Genomic DNA, 18,054 nt, shown 5'->3' on the forward strand with positions numbered 1-18,054 from the left:
TTACTCTGGTATCCGAATACTTACGATTTCGCCAGGGGCTTGGCCCTGAGCGGCCACTCTTCCCCGCCGTAGTCGTTGTCGGTGGAGTAATCCGGGGGAAGGGATCTCCCCTTCTTGGACCCTCCGGCCTCCCCAGAGACGGCGGCCTTCCTTTTCTTCTCTCCTCCCACTGGAGGGGGAGAGGTCTCTTCTTCTTCCTCCTCGTCTTCACGGGAGGAATGCGCCTCGGAGCCGTCGGGTGATGAACCCGACACCTCCTGGCGCCGGGTGATGAACCCGACACCTCCTGGCGCCGGGTACTCTTTCGAGTCCCCATGGCCTTCTTTGTGGCCTTCTTCTCCGGCACCACATAGGGTGCTGGAACCAGCAGCTTCGCCAAGCGGGCATCGGCTGGGTCTTCGGGCAAAGGAGCCGGATAGCCAATCTGTCCGGACTTCGCTTTCCAACTCTGTCAAAGGAAAGGGAGCTTAGATCCCACATTGAGTTAAACTATGGAAAACTAATACCCTGTAAAAGGTACAAACAACTTACCGCGCTAGCGTGACGCTGCGCGCTGAATCCGCGATCCTCGGTGGTGGATGCGAGAGCCTCGGCGCCCTTGAAAAGCACCTTCCAGGAATCTTCGTACGTAGTGTCGAAGATCCTGCTCAGAGTTCGGTGCTGCGCCGGGTTGAACTCCCACAGATTGAAGGCCCGTTGTTGACACGGGAGGATCAGGCGGATGAGCATAACCTGGACTACGTTGACAAGCTTGAGCTGCTTGTCCACCAGAGTTTGGATGCATGTTTGCAGTCCAGTCACCTCTCCTTTGTTGCCCCACGACAGGCCCGTCTCTTTCTAGGACGTGAGCCGCATTGGGGGTCCGGGCCGGAACTCGTGGGTTGCGACCCACTCAGGGTCGCACGGCTCGGTGATGTAAAACCACCCCGATTGCCACCCCTTCAGGGTCTCCACAAAGGAGCCCTCGAGCCAAAAGACGTTGGGCATCTTGCCCACCATGGCGCCTCCACACTCCGCCTGGTTGCCGCGCACCACCTTCGGCTTGACGTTGAAAGTCTTGAGCCATAGGCCGAAATGGGGGCGGATGCAGAGGAATGCCTCGCACACGACGATAAACGCCGAGATGTTGAGGATGAAGTTCGGGGCCAGATCATGGAAATCCAGGCCGTAGTAGAACATGAGTCCCCGGACGAATGGGTGGATCGGGAAGCCCAGTCCACGAAGGAAGTGGGGAAGGAACACTACCCTCTCATGGGGCCTTGGGGTGGGGGGGAGCTGCCCCTTTTCGGAAAGCCGGTACGCGATGTCGTTAGACAAGTATCCGGCCTTCCTCAGTTTTTTTATGTGTCCCTCCGTGACGGAGGAGACCATCCACTTGCCTCCCGCTCCGGACATGGCTGGAGAAGGTTGAGGTGGGGAGTGCGGACTTGGGCGCTGGAGCTGGAGTGTGCGAGAATGGATAAGCAAGGGAGGAAGAAGGCGTAAGTGAAAATGTGGATCCTTATCCCCTTATATGGGTGGACGCAATTACGTGTCCCCACCAGCCTGGTAAAACTCGCTTATCTCCAAGCTCCGTAATCAATTGTGCGGTTGGGTTACCCACGCCTGTATTGATGAGAATCCCGAAATAAGGGGACATGATCTCTGCTTTAACAAGGCATGCAAAGGAAACCGCCTCGCATGACGCACTGAGGTGGGATAATGAAACGACTCGGATAAAGGCTTGGCCGTGGTGTGTCACACTACGGAATACGTCAGCAGATTAGATTTGTGTAAATATTATTCTCTCTATGGCAATATGTGGAAACTTCTTTTGTAGAGCCGGACACTATCTTTGTGTTCAAAATCTTCTGTGAAGTACTTGGAGGAGGAACCCGCGTTGCTATGCCGAAGACAATCTGCGTGCCGGACTCGTCGTCATTGAAGCCTGGTTCAGGGGCTACTAAGGGAGTCCTGGATTAGGGGGTGTTCGGATAGCCGGACTATACCTTCAGCCGGACTCCTGGACTATGAAGATACAAGATTGAAGACTTCGTCCCGTGTCCGGAAGGGACTTTCATTGGCGTGGAAGGCAAGCTTGGCGATACGGATATGCAGATCTCCTACCATTGTAACCGACTTTGTGTAACCCTAACCCTCTCCGGTGTCTATATAAACCGGAGGGTTTTAGTCCGTAGGACAACATTAACAACAACAATCATACCATAGGCTAGCTTCTAGGGTTTAGCCTCTCCGATCTCGTGGTAGATCTACTCTTGTACTACCCATATCATCAATATTAATCAAGCAGGACGTAGAGTTTACCTCCATCGAGAGGGCACGAACCTGGGTAAAACTTTGTGTCCCTTGCCTCTTGTTACCATCCGGCCTAGACGCACAGTTCAGGACCCCCTACCCGAGATCCGCCGATTTTGACACCGACACAAGCCATGACGATCGAGACCAGGCGGGCGCCAGGTAGGCGCCGGCCTGCGCAGTGTCCTTTGTTTCCCCTTTGGTGCAAAGGGGGCAAGCACAAGCCAAGGCATCAGGCAAAGGTTACCATTCCGGTGCAACGATACCAAGACCAGCCAGACGGCAGGACGGAGGTCACTGTGGAGCCCAAGACGGCGTCATCGCCAGTGCTTTTGGCAGCCGAAGACCACCTTTGGTCAGGATAACTTGTACTAGATGTTCCCCTTCAAAATGGCCAATTGTTGGCGCCCTTCCCGCTCATTATTTGGGGAGAGGCCCAAGGCCTCTATAAATAGAGCTAGCCACCACCGAGTAGAGAGAGACCCCCGGAGAGATCTGGTGGAGACCCCCAGAGAGATCTGGTAGAACCCCAGCAGAGAGAGAGAGAGGCGATTGAACTCACCCTAGCAGTTCATCGCACCAACTCAAGAACACCTCTCGTGGGGCTGTTCTTCCCTTGTACTGTCCATCATCAGCCCCAGAGGCAATCCACCACACCACACACTGGAGTAGGGTATTACACCACAACGGTGGCCTGAACCAGTATAAACATCGTGTCTCGTGTGTTGTTCATCATTTTCATCTTAGTTCACACGAGAGGATCGGACGTAGATCGGTAGGGGAGAGATCTCCGCGCGCACCCCAGTGTTCGAACCTCAAGGGTCTGCCGGAACCCAAAACCCGACATTTGGCGCGCCAGGTAGGGGTGCGCCGGAATCTTCCTTCCGCTATTCGCGTGTGATCTTCCGTCATGTGCATGGACGACGCTTGTCAGGCTCGCACCGAGCGCCAGGCTGCTCACGCCGCTCGTGTTGCCTAGACGGGGCCCGTCGGCGGCTCCCCTCATCGTTCCCCGTTGCCCGCCGCCAACGCCGCCACCGGCCCAGCGGGGAACGAGCAGCAGGCCTCGTCCCAGCACCCCTCGGTGCGGCGGGATGGCCGCACCGCCACCACATCGCTGACTCCAGCTGGCTCATCGTCACACGCCCGTCGCGCACCCATGGACGCGCATGCCTCACTGTTCTTGGCGCGGGAGCTCCTGCACTATCGCCCCGTCGATGACCTCTACGAGGACTGGCTCGCCCGCATCACCGAGCTCGTAAGTGCCGTAGGGGGCTCCCCCTTGCCGTCCCTCTCACTGCCTCGCCCTCCGTCCCGTGCAGGGGGCGAGGATCAGGAGGCGCCTCCGCCGCCTCCTCCCCAAGAAGGTGCCTTCGCTCCAAGGCGTGCAGCCCTAGGGCGAGACCCTCCACGTCCGGCGCCAGCGCAGCAAGAAGGGAGCTGCCAAGATATCCCACGTCCTCGGGAAGGTGCTCACGCGCTCCCAGCGCCAGCGCGCCAAGATCGCGCCCCAGTGCCTCCACGACAAAACCCCGCGCTGCTCCTAGTGGCGGCGCGTGGTGACCCGCAAGAACGAGTCCAGCACCAGCAAAGGGCGCCGGTGGCCACGGCGGGCAGCCTCGCCTTCACCCCCGAGCTGCACGGCGTCACAGGGCTAGGCAAGTTCAAGCCTGACCTCCCTTCCCGCTACGATGGCACAGCGGACCCGCGGAGTTCCTGCAGCTCTACGAGCTGGGCATCGTAGCCGCCAATGGAGACGAGAAGGTCATGGAGAATTGGTTCCCCATGGCGCTCAAGGACGGCGCCCGCACCTGGCTCCTAAACCTAGCGCCCGGCACGATCTCCTCCTAGAGCGAGATACGCACCCGCTTCATCGCCAACTTCCAGGGCACTCGCGACCGGCCCCCGGCCGTGAGCGACCTGCGCCACATCAAGCAACAGCCGGGAGAAACCCTACAGAAGTACATCCATCGCTTCAACTACGCTCGCCTCAAGATCCCCAAGGTGACTGAAGAAGCCATCATCTCAGCCTTCTCCGACGGCGTGTGCGACATCAAGATGAAGGAAGAGCTAGCAATCCATGAAGACCTATGCACATCCCTGGAGCTGTTCAACTTGGCGACCAAGTGCGCCAGGGCTGAGGAAGGGCGTCTCTCCCTTCTCGAGCTCCCGGCAGCCGACCCGGAATAAAAGAAGCTCAAGGCCAAGGACGTGGAGTGCAAGGGGGCTGCCGTGCTAACAGCGGAACCGGACACCAAGCAAGGCAGGGATCAGCCTGAGTCATCTAAGGGCGGACGGTACTGCGTGTACCACGACCTCCACACCCACAACACCAATGAATGTCAAGAGCTCAGAGCTGTGCGAGATGGGCGAATCGGCCGACGCCCAGAGCGCAACGACATGGGCTATGGTCGAGGAGGAGGAAGAGGCGGTGGACGATGGGAAGACCGTGGCCTTCGCCAGGGGTGGCGTGACCGCCCTCGCGAGGACCACTGGCAGGACCAGCATCGCGAGGGAGGCTGGAGGGACCAGCCTCGTGAGGACCGTCCCCATGGCAACGCAGGCCTCCCTCCTCTGCTGCGTCCACCGAGGAGGAACGAAGACCAACACCAAGACGATGGGGTTGGGGGCTTCCAAGAGCCGCGTGCAATTGCTTGCATCCTGGGCGGTGCCCAGGCCCCAGCCTCACAGCGCATCTTCGAGCAGTTTGCTCGCGAGGTGAATGCAGTCCTTCCCAAGCTTGAGGCCACGCGCCCTCTCAGGTGGTCTTCGTGCGCGATCACATTCAGTTCCACAGACCAGCTCAAGTGTGTGGCAACGGCCGGAGTCCTCCCGATGCTTTGCTCCCCAGTCATCAGCAACATGTAGGTCACCAGGACCCTCATCGATGGCGGAGCAGGACTCAACGTCTTGTCCGTCGAGGCATTCGACAATCTCCAAGTGCCATACGACTAGCTTCAGCCGACAAGCCTTTCTCAGGAGTCACTGATGGTTCCACTGTTCCAATTGGGCAGGTTCGCCTTCCGGTCACCTTCGGGCAATGCAACAACTACCGCACCGAGCTCATCGACTTCGACGTCGCTCACATCCGCCTGCCGTACAACACCATCCTTGGGTACCCAGCCCTAGCCAAGTTTATGGCAGTGACTCACCATGGTTACAATGTCCTCAAGATGCCAGGAAGCGGTGGAGTCATCACCGTACCTTGTCAAGAAAGGGACACAGTGTGCTCGCTCGAGCGTGCATTCCAAGCCGCAGCAATCGAAGACCCAGATCGCAGGAGCGGGACGCCTCCCGAGGCGACCCTCAAGAAGAAGAAGACCTCACCTGGCTAGAGCCACAAGGAAGCAGGCACCTCCGGAGGTATTGTGTCAGGATTCGCGCCCGATCAGGGAGCGCCGCCCTCTCGCGCATAGGAAGGTGCGCCCGGCGCCCTCCTCAGGCAGGGCTCGAGGGCTCTCTCTTGGAGATCCACCGACCTTGCCAAGGTCGCGGGGGAGGCGCTCGGGCACCACTTGGAGGGGTGCTTTCAGGCACGCTTCCCTCAGAAAGGTACAAGTCAAAGGAGACCAAACCCTCAAGAGTTCATCACAAGGAACACCCAAGAGCTACAAGAGTCCAGAGTCATGCGCGGCAGCCGCCGCTTACCTGCTGTGGCCCCACATCCAGGCGAGGATGGAGGACTGCGCGTCTGCGTCGACGTACCAGGGCTCAACCGAGCTGCATCCCAGGAGCGCCTATGGCCTTCGGCCGTAGGGCGCTGCGTGGGACCACCCCACAGCTATGTTCGCATGCCCTTCGGCCTGCCGAGCGCGGTCGCCACACATCAACGCCTGTTGAGGAGCATTATGGAGGCTCAGGAGGTCAGGCATCACGCGGTCCTGGCGGAGGTGACGATGGTCCCTGAAGACCTGCACGTGCCACCAGAGCCTCCCGAGGCCCCTGGGCCTGGGGGCTTATGAGGGCCGGCATCTTCACCGTGCATCGCTCACTTCCTCAGCATCACTTCTCTTCAACAGCACCAGGTGACATCTTTTAGAGTTCTACTTTTAGCTGGGAGCGCCCACAGGGCTGCACCATTCCCATGCCGCGTGGGTCCGTCCCCGCGGCATGTATCCATTTTGTTTATGCTCTTTATTTACCTTGTCGGGGGCGCCCCTCGGGCTGCATCATCCCCACGCCGCTCGGGCCCAACTTAGCGGCAATTGCTTTTCCAGCGTTTACCCTAGGATGAAGTTGTTCTTTCATGCTTAATCTGATTCCCATAATTATCACCTAATGCTTGTCGTCATGCAAAGCGCTTGCACGTTAAAAGGGGGGCGCCTGAGCATCGCGACTCATGGGCTCTTACTGGCTCTCCAGCCCTCACCCCTTGGCCTTGACCCACGGCATCGCGACCTATCATACCAGCGGCGGCTGAGCTCGCTCGGGGGCCGGGACCTGAGGACATAGAGCATTTGCATTCTAACAACCTTCAGGAACACACCAATTGATAAAGGCCTAGAGCCAGGCGCAACCCGCCTCGAGGTAGGGCCTCGTGAGCCCTGCGCTGGCTCACGGATAGCCAGGAGCTTGGAGCGGCTATGCCCGTACACATACGGAAGCGCTATGCTCCGCGTTGGTGATAAACAACTGAGGGCGGCCCATGGCCGTACCAACCTCAGGGAGCCCAGGGCTCAGGGTCCGGCACCATCGCAACGCCTCCCCTCGGGAGTGCAGCGCGAGGGGGCTGGATACGGGGGCTACTCCCGGGCCTCGCCGAGCGCACGCCACCCAGCCAGGTCCCTTGGACCTGGTCGTCGCGCGCCACTCCCCAAGCGGAGCCAAGGTACGAAACCCGTTTGAGCGTCTAGGGGGACTCCTGAGCATCGTGACTCAGAAGCCTAACTTGCCACGTAGCCCCTCACTCCTTAGTCCCGTCCTTGGTTTCCGGTCGGGGCTAACGCTGGGTGAGGTACGTGCGGGGCCGGGCCCTGCCGACATAGAACGATCAATCCACTCCTCGCCCCCCCTTCCCTACTTGTTTCTCGCGCGTCAAGGGGGACTCCTGAGCATCGCGACTCAAGTGCCTAACTTGCCACGTAGACCCTCACTCCTTAGTCCCATGCTTGGTTTCCGGTCGGGGTTAACGCTGGGTGAGGTACGCGCGGGGCCGGGCCCTGCCGACGTAGAGCGTAAACAAGTAGGAGAGGAAAATGCAAATTCTAGGAAATTCAAAGCAAATATTACAAGCCATAAGATTGTTCCACAACGCCAAACACAAGTTTTAACGCCTCCGCGAGGCATGGTGCATGTGCAGGAATAAAACAGGATGGAAGTCGCGAAGGAATCACTCCCCAGTAACGCCGTCACCGGTGGTGGAGTCACACTGGAAGACTTCACCTCACGAGGTCGCAAGGCCGGCGGCACCATGCCCGGGCAGAACGCTGGTGGAGCGGAACTTCCCCAGCAAAACCTCGGCTCGGCCCGTCACGGCCTCAGCGGCGGCAGCGGCACGGTCGCCGCTCACGGGCTCCAGCAGGCTGTCGAAGTCGATGTTGGGGTCGCGCGGGTAGACATGGCTAAGGACACGCGTCAGCACCGCAGAAGACAGGGCACGCGCCTCGGCCTCGACCGTGGGGCCAAGGCCATCTACGACGTCCTCAAGCGCATCAACCAGGAAGGGGAGTAGCATGGCGGGGCCGTCCTCCGCACCAGCCAACGGCTCCTCCAGGCCGCTCTCATACAACATCTTCAGTATGCCTCGAGCCTTCTTCTCCAGCTCCGCGAAGGCCGCCCGGTCCTCCATCAGGACCTTTGCCTTGGCGTCCAGCTAGGTCCTCTCCGCCTTGAGCGACCGCTCCAGCGTCTTTAGCCGGTTGTGGCGGACATCAAGCTTGGCGTCCCGGTCCTTGGCGGCGGCCTCCCTAGCCTTCATCTCCTTCTGCTTCTCCTGGCGGCTGCGCACCTCCTTGGCGAGCTGTCGCACAGGCCCTGCAGCTCGGCCTCAAGCGTCTTGCAGCGGCCCTGGGCATTTGCGACGTCGCCCAGGGCAGCATCGCGAGCGGCCTTGGCTTGGTTGGTGGCCCGCCTCTCCTCGTCGGAGGACGACACGGCCTGGCTCAACACCGCTCGAACGGAAGCAGCAGAACGGGCCCAGCCAGAGGCTAACTCCAGGCGCCCGACCACCAGACGAGGGTCCGCGCTCAGGAGATCCCCCCGCAGTTGGCTCAGCTCCTTGGCAACCAGGTCCAGGATAGCAGCGGAGGGAGCAGAAGAGACAAGAACCTGTGGAGCAGGCGGAGAAGATGGCAGCATGGCCACGGCTTGGCAGGAAGGGACCTCCTGAGCCTTGGCCGCCACGGACGCAGCATCGGGCACAGTCGACTCCATGTCCAGCAGGGCCACGGGGGCTGACTCGTCGCCGGGGTGCCCCAGTTAGCCTCGCGAGGGCGGTTGGGTCGGAGAGGCGCGGGCCTCGCCATCCTCTCCCCCAACGGCCGAAGGTGTCTCCCCGGCAGACGGATTCGCCTCAAGCAGGGCCACAGAAGCCTCCTTCAACCTCTTGGCCGCAGGTGCCGGCCTGGTAAAAGAGCGCAAACGTCAAGCCTCAACGGCAGAAGCCAAGCAGAGCACGAATCGAGCACTTACTGGACGTCGTCCATGGACTCAAGAAACTTCCGGCCATACTTGAAGCCCGAGACCCTGCCGCGGGGGTCAGCCTTGGAGGGCCCGGAAGCAGAAGGCGCGTCAGGAGAGATGGAGCTGGCCTTGGACCCCCCAGGGACCAGAGCAGACCCTGAGGGAACCAGGCTCGACCTGCCCTTCTGTCGGGTTTCGGGTTCCGGCAGACCCTTGAGGTTCGAACACTGGGATGCGCGAGGAGATCTCTCCCCTGCCGTTCTACATCCGATCCTCTCGTGCGAACTAAGATGAAAATGATGAACAACACAAGAGACACGATGTTTATACTGGTTCGGGCCACCGTTGTGGTGTAATACCCTTCTCTAGTGTGTGGTGTGGTGGATTGCCTCTGGGGTCGATGATGGACAGTACAAGGGAAGAACAGCCTCGCGAGAGGTGTTCTTGAGCTGGTGCGATGAACTGCTAGGGTGAGTTCAGTCGCCTCTCTTTCTCTCTCTCTGCTGGGGTTCCACCAGATCTCTCCGGGGGTCTCTCTCTACTCTGTGGTGGCTAGCTCTATTTATAGAGGCTCTGGGCCTCTCCCCAAATAATGAGTGCGAAGGGCGCCAACAATTGGCCATATCGAAGGGGAACATGTAGTACAAGTTATCCTGACCAAAGGTGGTCTTTGGCTGCCAAAGGCACTTAAGATGACGCCGTCTTGGGCTCCACGGTGACCTCCGTCCTGCCGTTCGGCTGGTCTTGGTCTCGTTGCACCGAAATGGTAACCTTTGCCTGATGCCTTGGCATGTGCTTGCCCCCTTTGCACAAAAGGGGAAACAAGGACACTGCACAGGCCGACGCCCGCCTGGTCTCGATCGTCATGGGTTCCTCGTGAGGTACCCCTGCCTTGATCTCTCCGCCTCCTCGCAAGCCTGCCTGATGAGGATGCCTCTGAGGAAGCTTCCTGTCGTCCGCCCCGCGAGGCTTGGCCCCTCGCGAGGGTCTTTGAGCTTGAGCTGATGAAGATAGGCCGCACTGGGCCCCGCTTGAGCCATGCCGCAGGCCGCAGGCAGGCAAGTCTGGGGACCCCCATTCCCAGAACGCCGACAGTAGCCCCCGGGCCCAAGCCACGCCTGGGCTGGGCCCAGTAGGAAAACGAAAGGGCAAGCGCGAAGCGCCGCGGGCCCTATTAGCCTGCGGCCTTGGGCGCCATGTGGCAATTGATTGGACGTGGGCGACTGCGCTTCCCCATGACGCCTCGGTGACCGCATGACTTGACAAGTCCCTGCATGCAGAGAAACCGGTCATGATTACCTGCGATCATGGTGCACGGTGGTTGGCCTCCTCCAGCTATAAGTACAGGGCTGGGCGACCCCCTTCAGCCTGTCCCTCCTTGCTGCTCCTTTCTTTCTTCTTGATTACTGAAAGTGCAACTATCCCTGGGTGGTTTTGGTAATTCCTAACAACATATATCTCATTGAGCTAACATTATTCCAAGATTAATATTTCAGGAAAAGCTCAATGAATGGCATGGCATGGATGAGGAAAGTGGATCCCTCAAAATTCTAAGGACAAAAAGTTTGGCTCAAGCTTGAAGCTCAAGACTCTACATTTTATATTTTAGTGATTGAGGGAGTCCTGGATTAGGGGGTGTTCGGGTAGCCGGACTATACCTTCGGCCGGACTCCAGGATTATGAAGATACAAGATTGAAGACTTTGTCCCGTATCCGGATGGGACTTTCCTTGGCGTGGAAGGCAAGCTTGGCGATGCGGATATTCAAGATCTCCTACCATTGTAACCAACTCCATGTAACCCTAACCCTATCCGGTGTCTATATAAACCGGAGGGTTGTAGTCCGTAGGTAATCAACTCCATACACAACAATCATACCATAGGCTAGCTTCTATGGTTTAGCCTCCTTGATCTCGTGGTAGATCAACTCTTGTACTACCCATATCATCAATATTAATCAAGAGTAGTAGGGTATTACCTCCATCGAGAGGGCCCGAACCTGGGTAAAAACATCGTGTCCCTTGTCTCATGTTACCATCCGGCCTTGATGCACAGTTCGGGACCCCCTACCTGAGATCCGCCGGTTTTGACACCGACATTGGTGCTTTCATTGAGAGTTCCTCTGTGTCGTCGCCTTCAGGCCCGATGGCTCCTTTGATCATCAACTACGATGCGGTCCAGGGTGAGACTTTTCTCCCCGGACAGATCTTCGTCTTCGGCGGGTTCGCTCTGCGGGCCAATTCGCTCAGCCACCTTGAGCAGACCGAAAGCTACGCCCCTGGCCATCAGGTCAGGTTTGGAACAAGGGCTTGGGAGCTCCCTCCAACCTTGCCACCTCACCCCTGACCAGAGATTGGAGGACCGCGGCCAAATCTTCGTCGCCCAAGGCCGCGGGGCTCGGATGAGGCCTCCACATTGGAGGTGAGTACTGCCGGAGTGGAGCCAGCTGGTGCTCCAGGAACTCCCTCAGTAGCAACGCACCTGACAACTTTGCCGCCGCCGTGCTGACCGGCCTCAGGTCCGCGTCCATCTTCTCCAACACCAGTTTCGCGCGGGGGTCCGTGAGCTCCGCCCGACACTAGTCGCTGGAGCTCGCGGGCTGCTCCGCGGGCAGGATCAGCCGAGGGTGGATGCGCCCGGCATCTACCAAGACCCACTTGCTCCTGAAGCCCTCGATCCTCTTCCCGGGATTCGAGATGGCAATGGTGCCGCCATACGCGACGAAACTCGCGCACGCGGAAGGGGAACCGCGAGAGACCCGGAGGGAGAAGTAGTGGCGCAGCAAGGCCACTGAGGGCTGCACCCCCATGTGAGCCTCGCAGTAATAAGCGAAGATCGCTAGGAGAAGGACGGAGTTGGGGTGGAGATGCAGAGCCTGCAAGTTGTAATGGCGGAGGACAGAGAAGAAAAACTCGGAGAAGGGAGGCACCAGGCCCGCAGCAATGGAGCTTACAAAGAGAGGGTAAAAGGTGCTCCCTCGGCCCTCAGGAGTGGTGGAGCCGGCCTTGAACACCTGCACCCCGTCAATGCCCGGCGCCGCCGCCATCCGGCCCAACCAGGCGAGGCCCGCCTCGGACACGCTCGGCAAGTCCAGAGAAGGAGAGTACCAAGCTTCGGCCAGAGGCTGACGAGGTGCCATGGCTTCCTAGGTCACGCGGCCGGAGTAGATCTGGAAATTTGGAGGAAGAAAGGGGAGGCGCAAGAAAGGGGATCTGAGCAGCAACCAGAGAAAGCAAAAGGCAAAGTTTGGGCAGATGCCGCTCCTTTATCAACCTATGCGGTTGCTGAAGCACTTGCGTCCAATCAACCGCCACGCGCCGCCCAAGGCCGCAGGCTGTTAGGGCCCGCGGCGCTTCGCCCTTGCCCTTTCGCCTCTCAGCACGGCCAAGTCCGGGCGCGCCTTGGGCCCGGGGGCTACTGTCGGCGTTCTAGGAACGGGGGTCCCCAGACTTGCCTGCCTGCAGCCTGCGGCGTGGCTCAAAGGGGGCCCGGCACGGCCCATCTTCACCAACACAAGACTCAAGACCCTCGCGAGGGGCCAAGCCTTGTGGGGCGGACAACGTGGAGCTTCCTCAGGCGCGGCCTCGTCAGGCTGGCTCATGAGGAGGCGGAGAAATCAAGGCGGGGTACCTCGCGAGGTGCCCGTGATGCAAGCCATGACGACTCAGGGCGCCAGGCTGGTGCCAGCCCACGCAGTGTCCTCCTTTCCTCTTTGGTGCAAAGGGAGCAAGCGCAGCCGCGGAGTACCGAGGCATCAGGCAAAGGTTGCCATTTCGGTGCAACGAGACCAAGACCAGGAGGACTAGGAGATGGAGGTCACCGTGGAGCCCAAGACAGCGTCATCACCAGAGCTTTGTGCAGGCGAAGACTACTTTTGTCAGGATAGCTGATACTTGCTGTCACCCTTCAAATTAGCCCGCCATTGTTGGCTCCCTTCTCGCTCAATATTTGGTAAGAGGACCAGGGCCTCTATAAATAGGACCAGCCACCCACAGAGCAAGGGGTAGGTTGGAAAAAGGAAGGGGAGGCTCGATAGAGAGGTTGGAAGCATAGAGAGAGAGAGAGAGAGAGAGAGAGAGAGAGAGAGAGAGAAAGGTGGTTGAACTCCTCCCAGCAGTTCATTGCCCCAGCCAGGAGCAGACCCTCGCGAGGCTGTTCTTCCTTGTATTGTTCATCATCATCAGCCCCAAGAGGCAATCCACCCACCACACACTGGAGTAGGGTAACACCACAACGGTGGCCCGAACCAGTATAAACCTTGTGTCTCTTGTGCAGTTCTTTTAGTAATCTAGATCCTTGCGAGACAGAGAGGTAGAAGGCGTAATCTCCGCGTGCACCCCAGAGTTCAAACCTTAAGGGTCTGCCAGAACCCGAAATCCGACACGCGCTGCTCGGGCGAACCGCATTTGCTAGATTCAATGCGGTACCGCATTATGCATACCTCAGGCTCAAGATGCCAGGACCTCGCGGAGTTATTACAATCAATGGAAACACGGAGCGCTCTCTCCGAAAAGAGGAGCACACCGCAGCCCTCGCAGCAGAAACGCAAAGCAGCCTCTCAAGACAATCAACCAATTCGGCGCTTCACAGCGTGGACACCTTCAAGCACACTCGGGGCAATCGGCAAATAGACCGCCTGGCGCGATCTGAGCTCGCGTAGCAATACGGGGGCCACCCCAATCCTAGCCCAGCGGCGAAACTCGTGCCGCCCGTACATAATTATGCATTAAAAATACCATGGGCACAGGTGGGGAGGGGGGCACAACTGTGGCACGCCCCAAGACGCGGCCTAAACCGCACTAGGGGCTTCATGTTCGGTTATTTTTCTTTTTCTTTTTGGACCTTAATGTCTGGAAACACTGTTGTGACACCCCAAGAATTTGGCCTTGTTTTATTTAAAAATTTTGCCAGGAATTAAAACTTTAGATTTCTGAGCTCCATTTTTGATTTTTAATCATTTCCTTCCCTGTTATGATGAGTTTTTCCCAGAGAGAAAACTTTTCAATTATGTTGTTGGACTTGTTTAACCTCTCAAGAAAAACTTTGCTGTTATCAGTGTAACTAATTAAATAATTAAATTGCTTGATCTTTACTTTCTTGAAAATGGTTTTTCAAGGTTATCTGACCATATTTGAACTACAACCATTTGATGGACTCACTTAAAATTTCCACAAAAATTTGGAGATGTCATGTGATGTTTTTGATTAACTTTTATGCAAAAATATATTTCATTCATAAAATATTTTGAGCCCTGCACTCAATTTTTCTTCCCTGGTCCAAAGTGCATTTTGCACTACAACCTATTTAAATATTTCTTTAAAACTTCTACCAAAATTAAGGGAGGTCAGTAGGAGCATATTATTTCACTTTGTGCAAAAACCTATTTATGTTCTTTGAAAAATTTGAGTGGATCAACCTCATTTCCATTCTGGTCCAATTTGAGGATTTGTACAGCAGCCACCATTTTAGTTGCTCCTATACCCTTGATTATTTCTCCTACTTGTAGTCCCCCATGTTAAACCCTTAAGTCCAAGAGCATGCACCTTTTGGATCATTTTTGGTTCATGAAATAATGTCATTTATTTCCTGTCCAGAATTGGGGTTTTGTAAAACTTGCACTAGCAAGTTTCCCCTTTTGTCCAACTAACCACACCACCCTCTTATTCTTCTAAAGAGACCCCCATCTGGAGTTTTTGGCCACTCCAAGAAATGCCTAAGTGCCCTTGGCATTTTGTCAAACACCTGGTATGCATGATCAGTTTTGTCATGATTTTTGTTTTGCACTGTGACCTTGCACCTCTGATCAAACTAGCATGTCCACTAGCATCTCAACTAGCCCTAGACTAGAACTGCTAATCCTCAGCTCCAACCAAGCCATCTGGCAGGCCACGACATTTCGCCGAACGGATGGTGGGCGTGCTCTGGGCGCGCCCAGAGCGTGCGTTTGGCACGCCGGTGCGCTCGTGCCGCCGCATCTCGCCCCGCACCCGTTCCGACTCGTTCCGGCCCTTGGCCAATAGCTGCTAGCATGCCACGTATCCCCGCACCGCCACGCCACCCCGACCACCCCTGGCACCCCACAGCGCCGCCACCAGAACCCTCTTGGCGGCATGCCCGCGGCCGCATCCACCACCGCCATGGGCACCACCGCCCCGACCACCACAGCGCGCCAGCTCGCCTCCTTGGACAGTGGAGCTTTCATCGGTAGCTCCTGGAGCCGACCAACCACCGCCACGTCGCCCTGCAACACAGTAGCGCGGTTCGCCGGCAAACTTATCCCCGGCCGCCGCAAACCGACATGGCCACGCTATAAAAAGGGGCCCCGAGCCCCTCTGAGCACGCACGCACCCTCAGGCTACCCTCATGGCACCCCCATAGCCCGCAATCGTCTGGGAAACGTCGTCTTCCTCATCTCTGGCAACCACGGCCGCCGCCACTGCCTCGTTCACTCCGGCGCCACCAGGGCCTCCCCCTCCCTAAACTCTACACCAGGAGCTTCCTCTCCCTCCCGTGAGCAGACCCCCCTATTCAATTTGGTTCGGGAGCCATCGCCGCCACAAAACCACTTTGCTCCCGAGGCTCCCTCCGCCGCGAAGCTCACCGCCGACGACTTCTTCCACCACTGTCGACCCCTCGACCACCGGGAGAAATGCCCCAGCCATGCGGATCCATCCCCGCCCTCCAGAGGCCGCGAGGAGCCGCCGCTCGCCGGCGTTGGTCGCCGGAGTCCCGCCTCCGCTCGGGACAAAGGAAGAAGGAGGAGGGCGGACTGGTCAAACCTGACCAGTGGGCCCCTTGGACCCAGTGTCAGTGACCCTGCGCCTATCCACGTCGGTTAAGTGAAGACGTATTAACCCCAGTACGTCTCCCGTTTTCGAAGACGTATTCTGCCGAAACGTTTTCTTTTCTGTTTTATTTTTTAAAAACAGTTTTGACCATAACTTTGACTGGCTATAACTTTTTAAATATAAATCCAAATGAGTTGATTCTTTTTCCTACCTTCTTCAAATTTTGTCTAGTTTATTTTAAGATTTATTTGAAAATTTTTCAAACAACTTTTTGGTTCTGTTTTTGAAATATGTGTTAATTCAAATATATTTTTTAAATAGGATTTTGGGAGAGAGAAGAAGCTTTCAAAAGTTTTGGAGTGCACCCTGCCTTTCCACACATTGAAGGCAAGCATTCTGAACCTCGGCACAATGTTTTGCTGTGATCATTGATGCATTTATAACACCACCGCGTTTCGAAGGACTTGTTATTTCATGTGATATGATCATATGCATGGGTGCATGTTATTGATTTCCATGCTGTTGGAAACGAACATACTTGTGATGATAATCACCCTCATATGCCTTGAATGCATACCGGCAGAAAACCGTGAAAAACCTCTGCCTTGGGTAGGTATGAGTTTGTCACCGGTCTCCGTCGGGACGGTTATGTCTGATATGGCATGGCAAGGTGATATGAGCGATGACCCTGTTGGATGGATTATATTTGTTATACTAATCATGCAGGGAATACTTTAACCCCCTGAGTCGACCGTAGATCGAGTCTTGTTCCAGTAACCCCCATACTTGTTTCGTACTACCACTCGTCTCTACAGCAAGTAGAGTACGGTTCAGTAAGTTGTCAACCTCTTTCTAGCACACACCGTACAGAGAGGCCATGGTGGAAGATACTGGTTGTAACCGGTAGGCAGGCCACCTGGTCCGGGAGCATGGGTGTTTCCGGTTGGGACCGAGAGGGGAGGCCACCCCTTAGAGCGCGCGATATAAATTTGATCCCATGCTACGCGAGGTTGTAGCCTCCCCACTTAGAGTTTGCTTAACAGGTGTCGTGGGTGATTCCAGACACGTGTGAGATAAGCTGGTGTGTGCAAGTTAGGTGTGTTTTCAACAAAAAGACCGTAGACGGAATTAGTCCCGGTGGACTAAAGAAATCCGTTACTCGTGGGTAAAGAGTACACCCTCTGCAGAGAATAAACCTATTCGAATAGCCGTGTCCTTGGTTAAGGATTACAGTCTGGGATGGGTCAAGTGTCGGTCTTAGTGTCGGTCTTCGGAGATGAAACTGTTAACCAGAAAATGGAATTACTACTCGAGACTTGTGATATCTATGATTATTATTATTGTTGACTAACCCGTGATATTATTGTTATTACCAAGTATCCCTGGGATGGTTCTACCTCCGGGATATTCACTATGATTGTTTATTTTAAAGCCCTTTATGTGGCGTCGCTCAGACGCCCGACTGTGGCATTCCTTTTAAAGCCCTTTATGTGGCGTCGCTCAGACGCCCGACTGTGGCATTTTTTTAAAGCCCTTTATGTGGCATCGCTCAGACGCCCGACTGTGGCATTTTTTTTAAAAAGCCCTTTATGTGGTGTCGCTAAGACGCCCGACTGTGGCATTTCTTTTAGAGCCCTTTATGTGGTGTCGCTAAGACGCCCGACTGTGGCATTTCTTTTAGAGCCCTTTATGTGGCGTCGCTCAGACGCCCGACTGTGGCATTCCTTTTAAAGCCCTTTATGTGGCGTCGCTCAGACGCCCGACTGTGGCATTACTTGATTATTTGTTTCATAAGTTTTTATACTACCATGTTATTGCAATTTTATAAATAACTTGCTTGCACGCATCAGAGTCTCATTTATCTATTGTGACTGACGTCATGAGCATAAAAATATTTTTTAGCACATCATTGTTATATTATACCTGTGTTCATAATGTTTGCGAGTACATTCAAAGTACTCACTGGCTTGTCCCTGGCTATTGTCTTGGCCAGATTTTCTTGCACGGAGAGGAGTGACGCGATGACAGCCCCAGAACCTAAGCAATGGAGATAGCAGCCTCGCGAAGATAGGAGTTAACCTGGTCAGCTGTTCCCGTGGGAAATGGAGTCCCATAGACACTGATGTTTCACAACCCGCTTCCGCCATCAACCACTAGAAACCATTTGTTGTACTCACAGGCCGGAATGGTCTTGTACTGCATATTTTGTATTTTGCTTGGAATTTCTGTATCAAGTTGGAGCCTCATCAGCTAACAGTAATCCTGGGGCTGATGAGCACGACGGTCTTTTCTGGAAATTTATTTCCAGGAAAAACCGGTCGTGACAGGCTTGGTATCAGAGCCAGGCTGAC

Source organism: Triticum dicoccoides, chromosome 1A (assembly GCF_002162155.2).
Source record: "Triticum dicoccoides isolate Atlit2015 ecotype Zavitan chromosome 1A, WEW_v2.0, whole genome shotgun sequence".
Lineage (NCBI taxonomy): Eukaryota > Viridiplantae > Streptophyta > Magnoliopsida > Poales > Poaceae > Triticum > Triticum dicoccoides.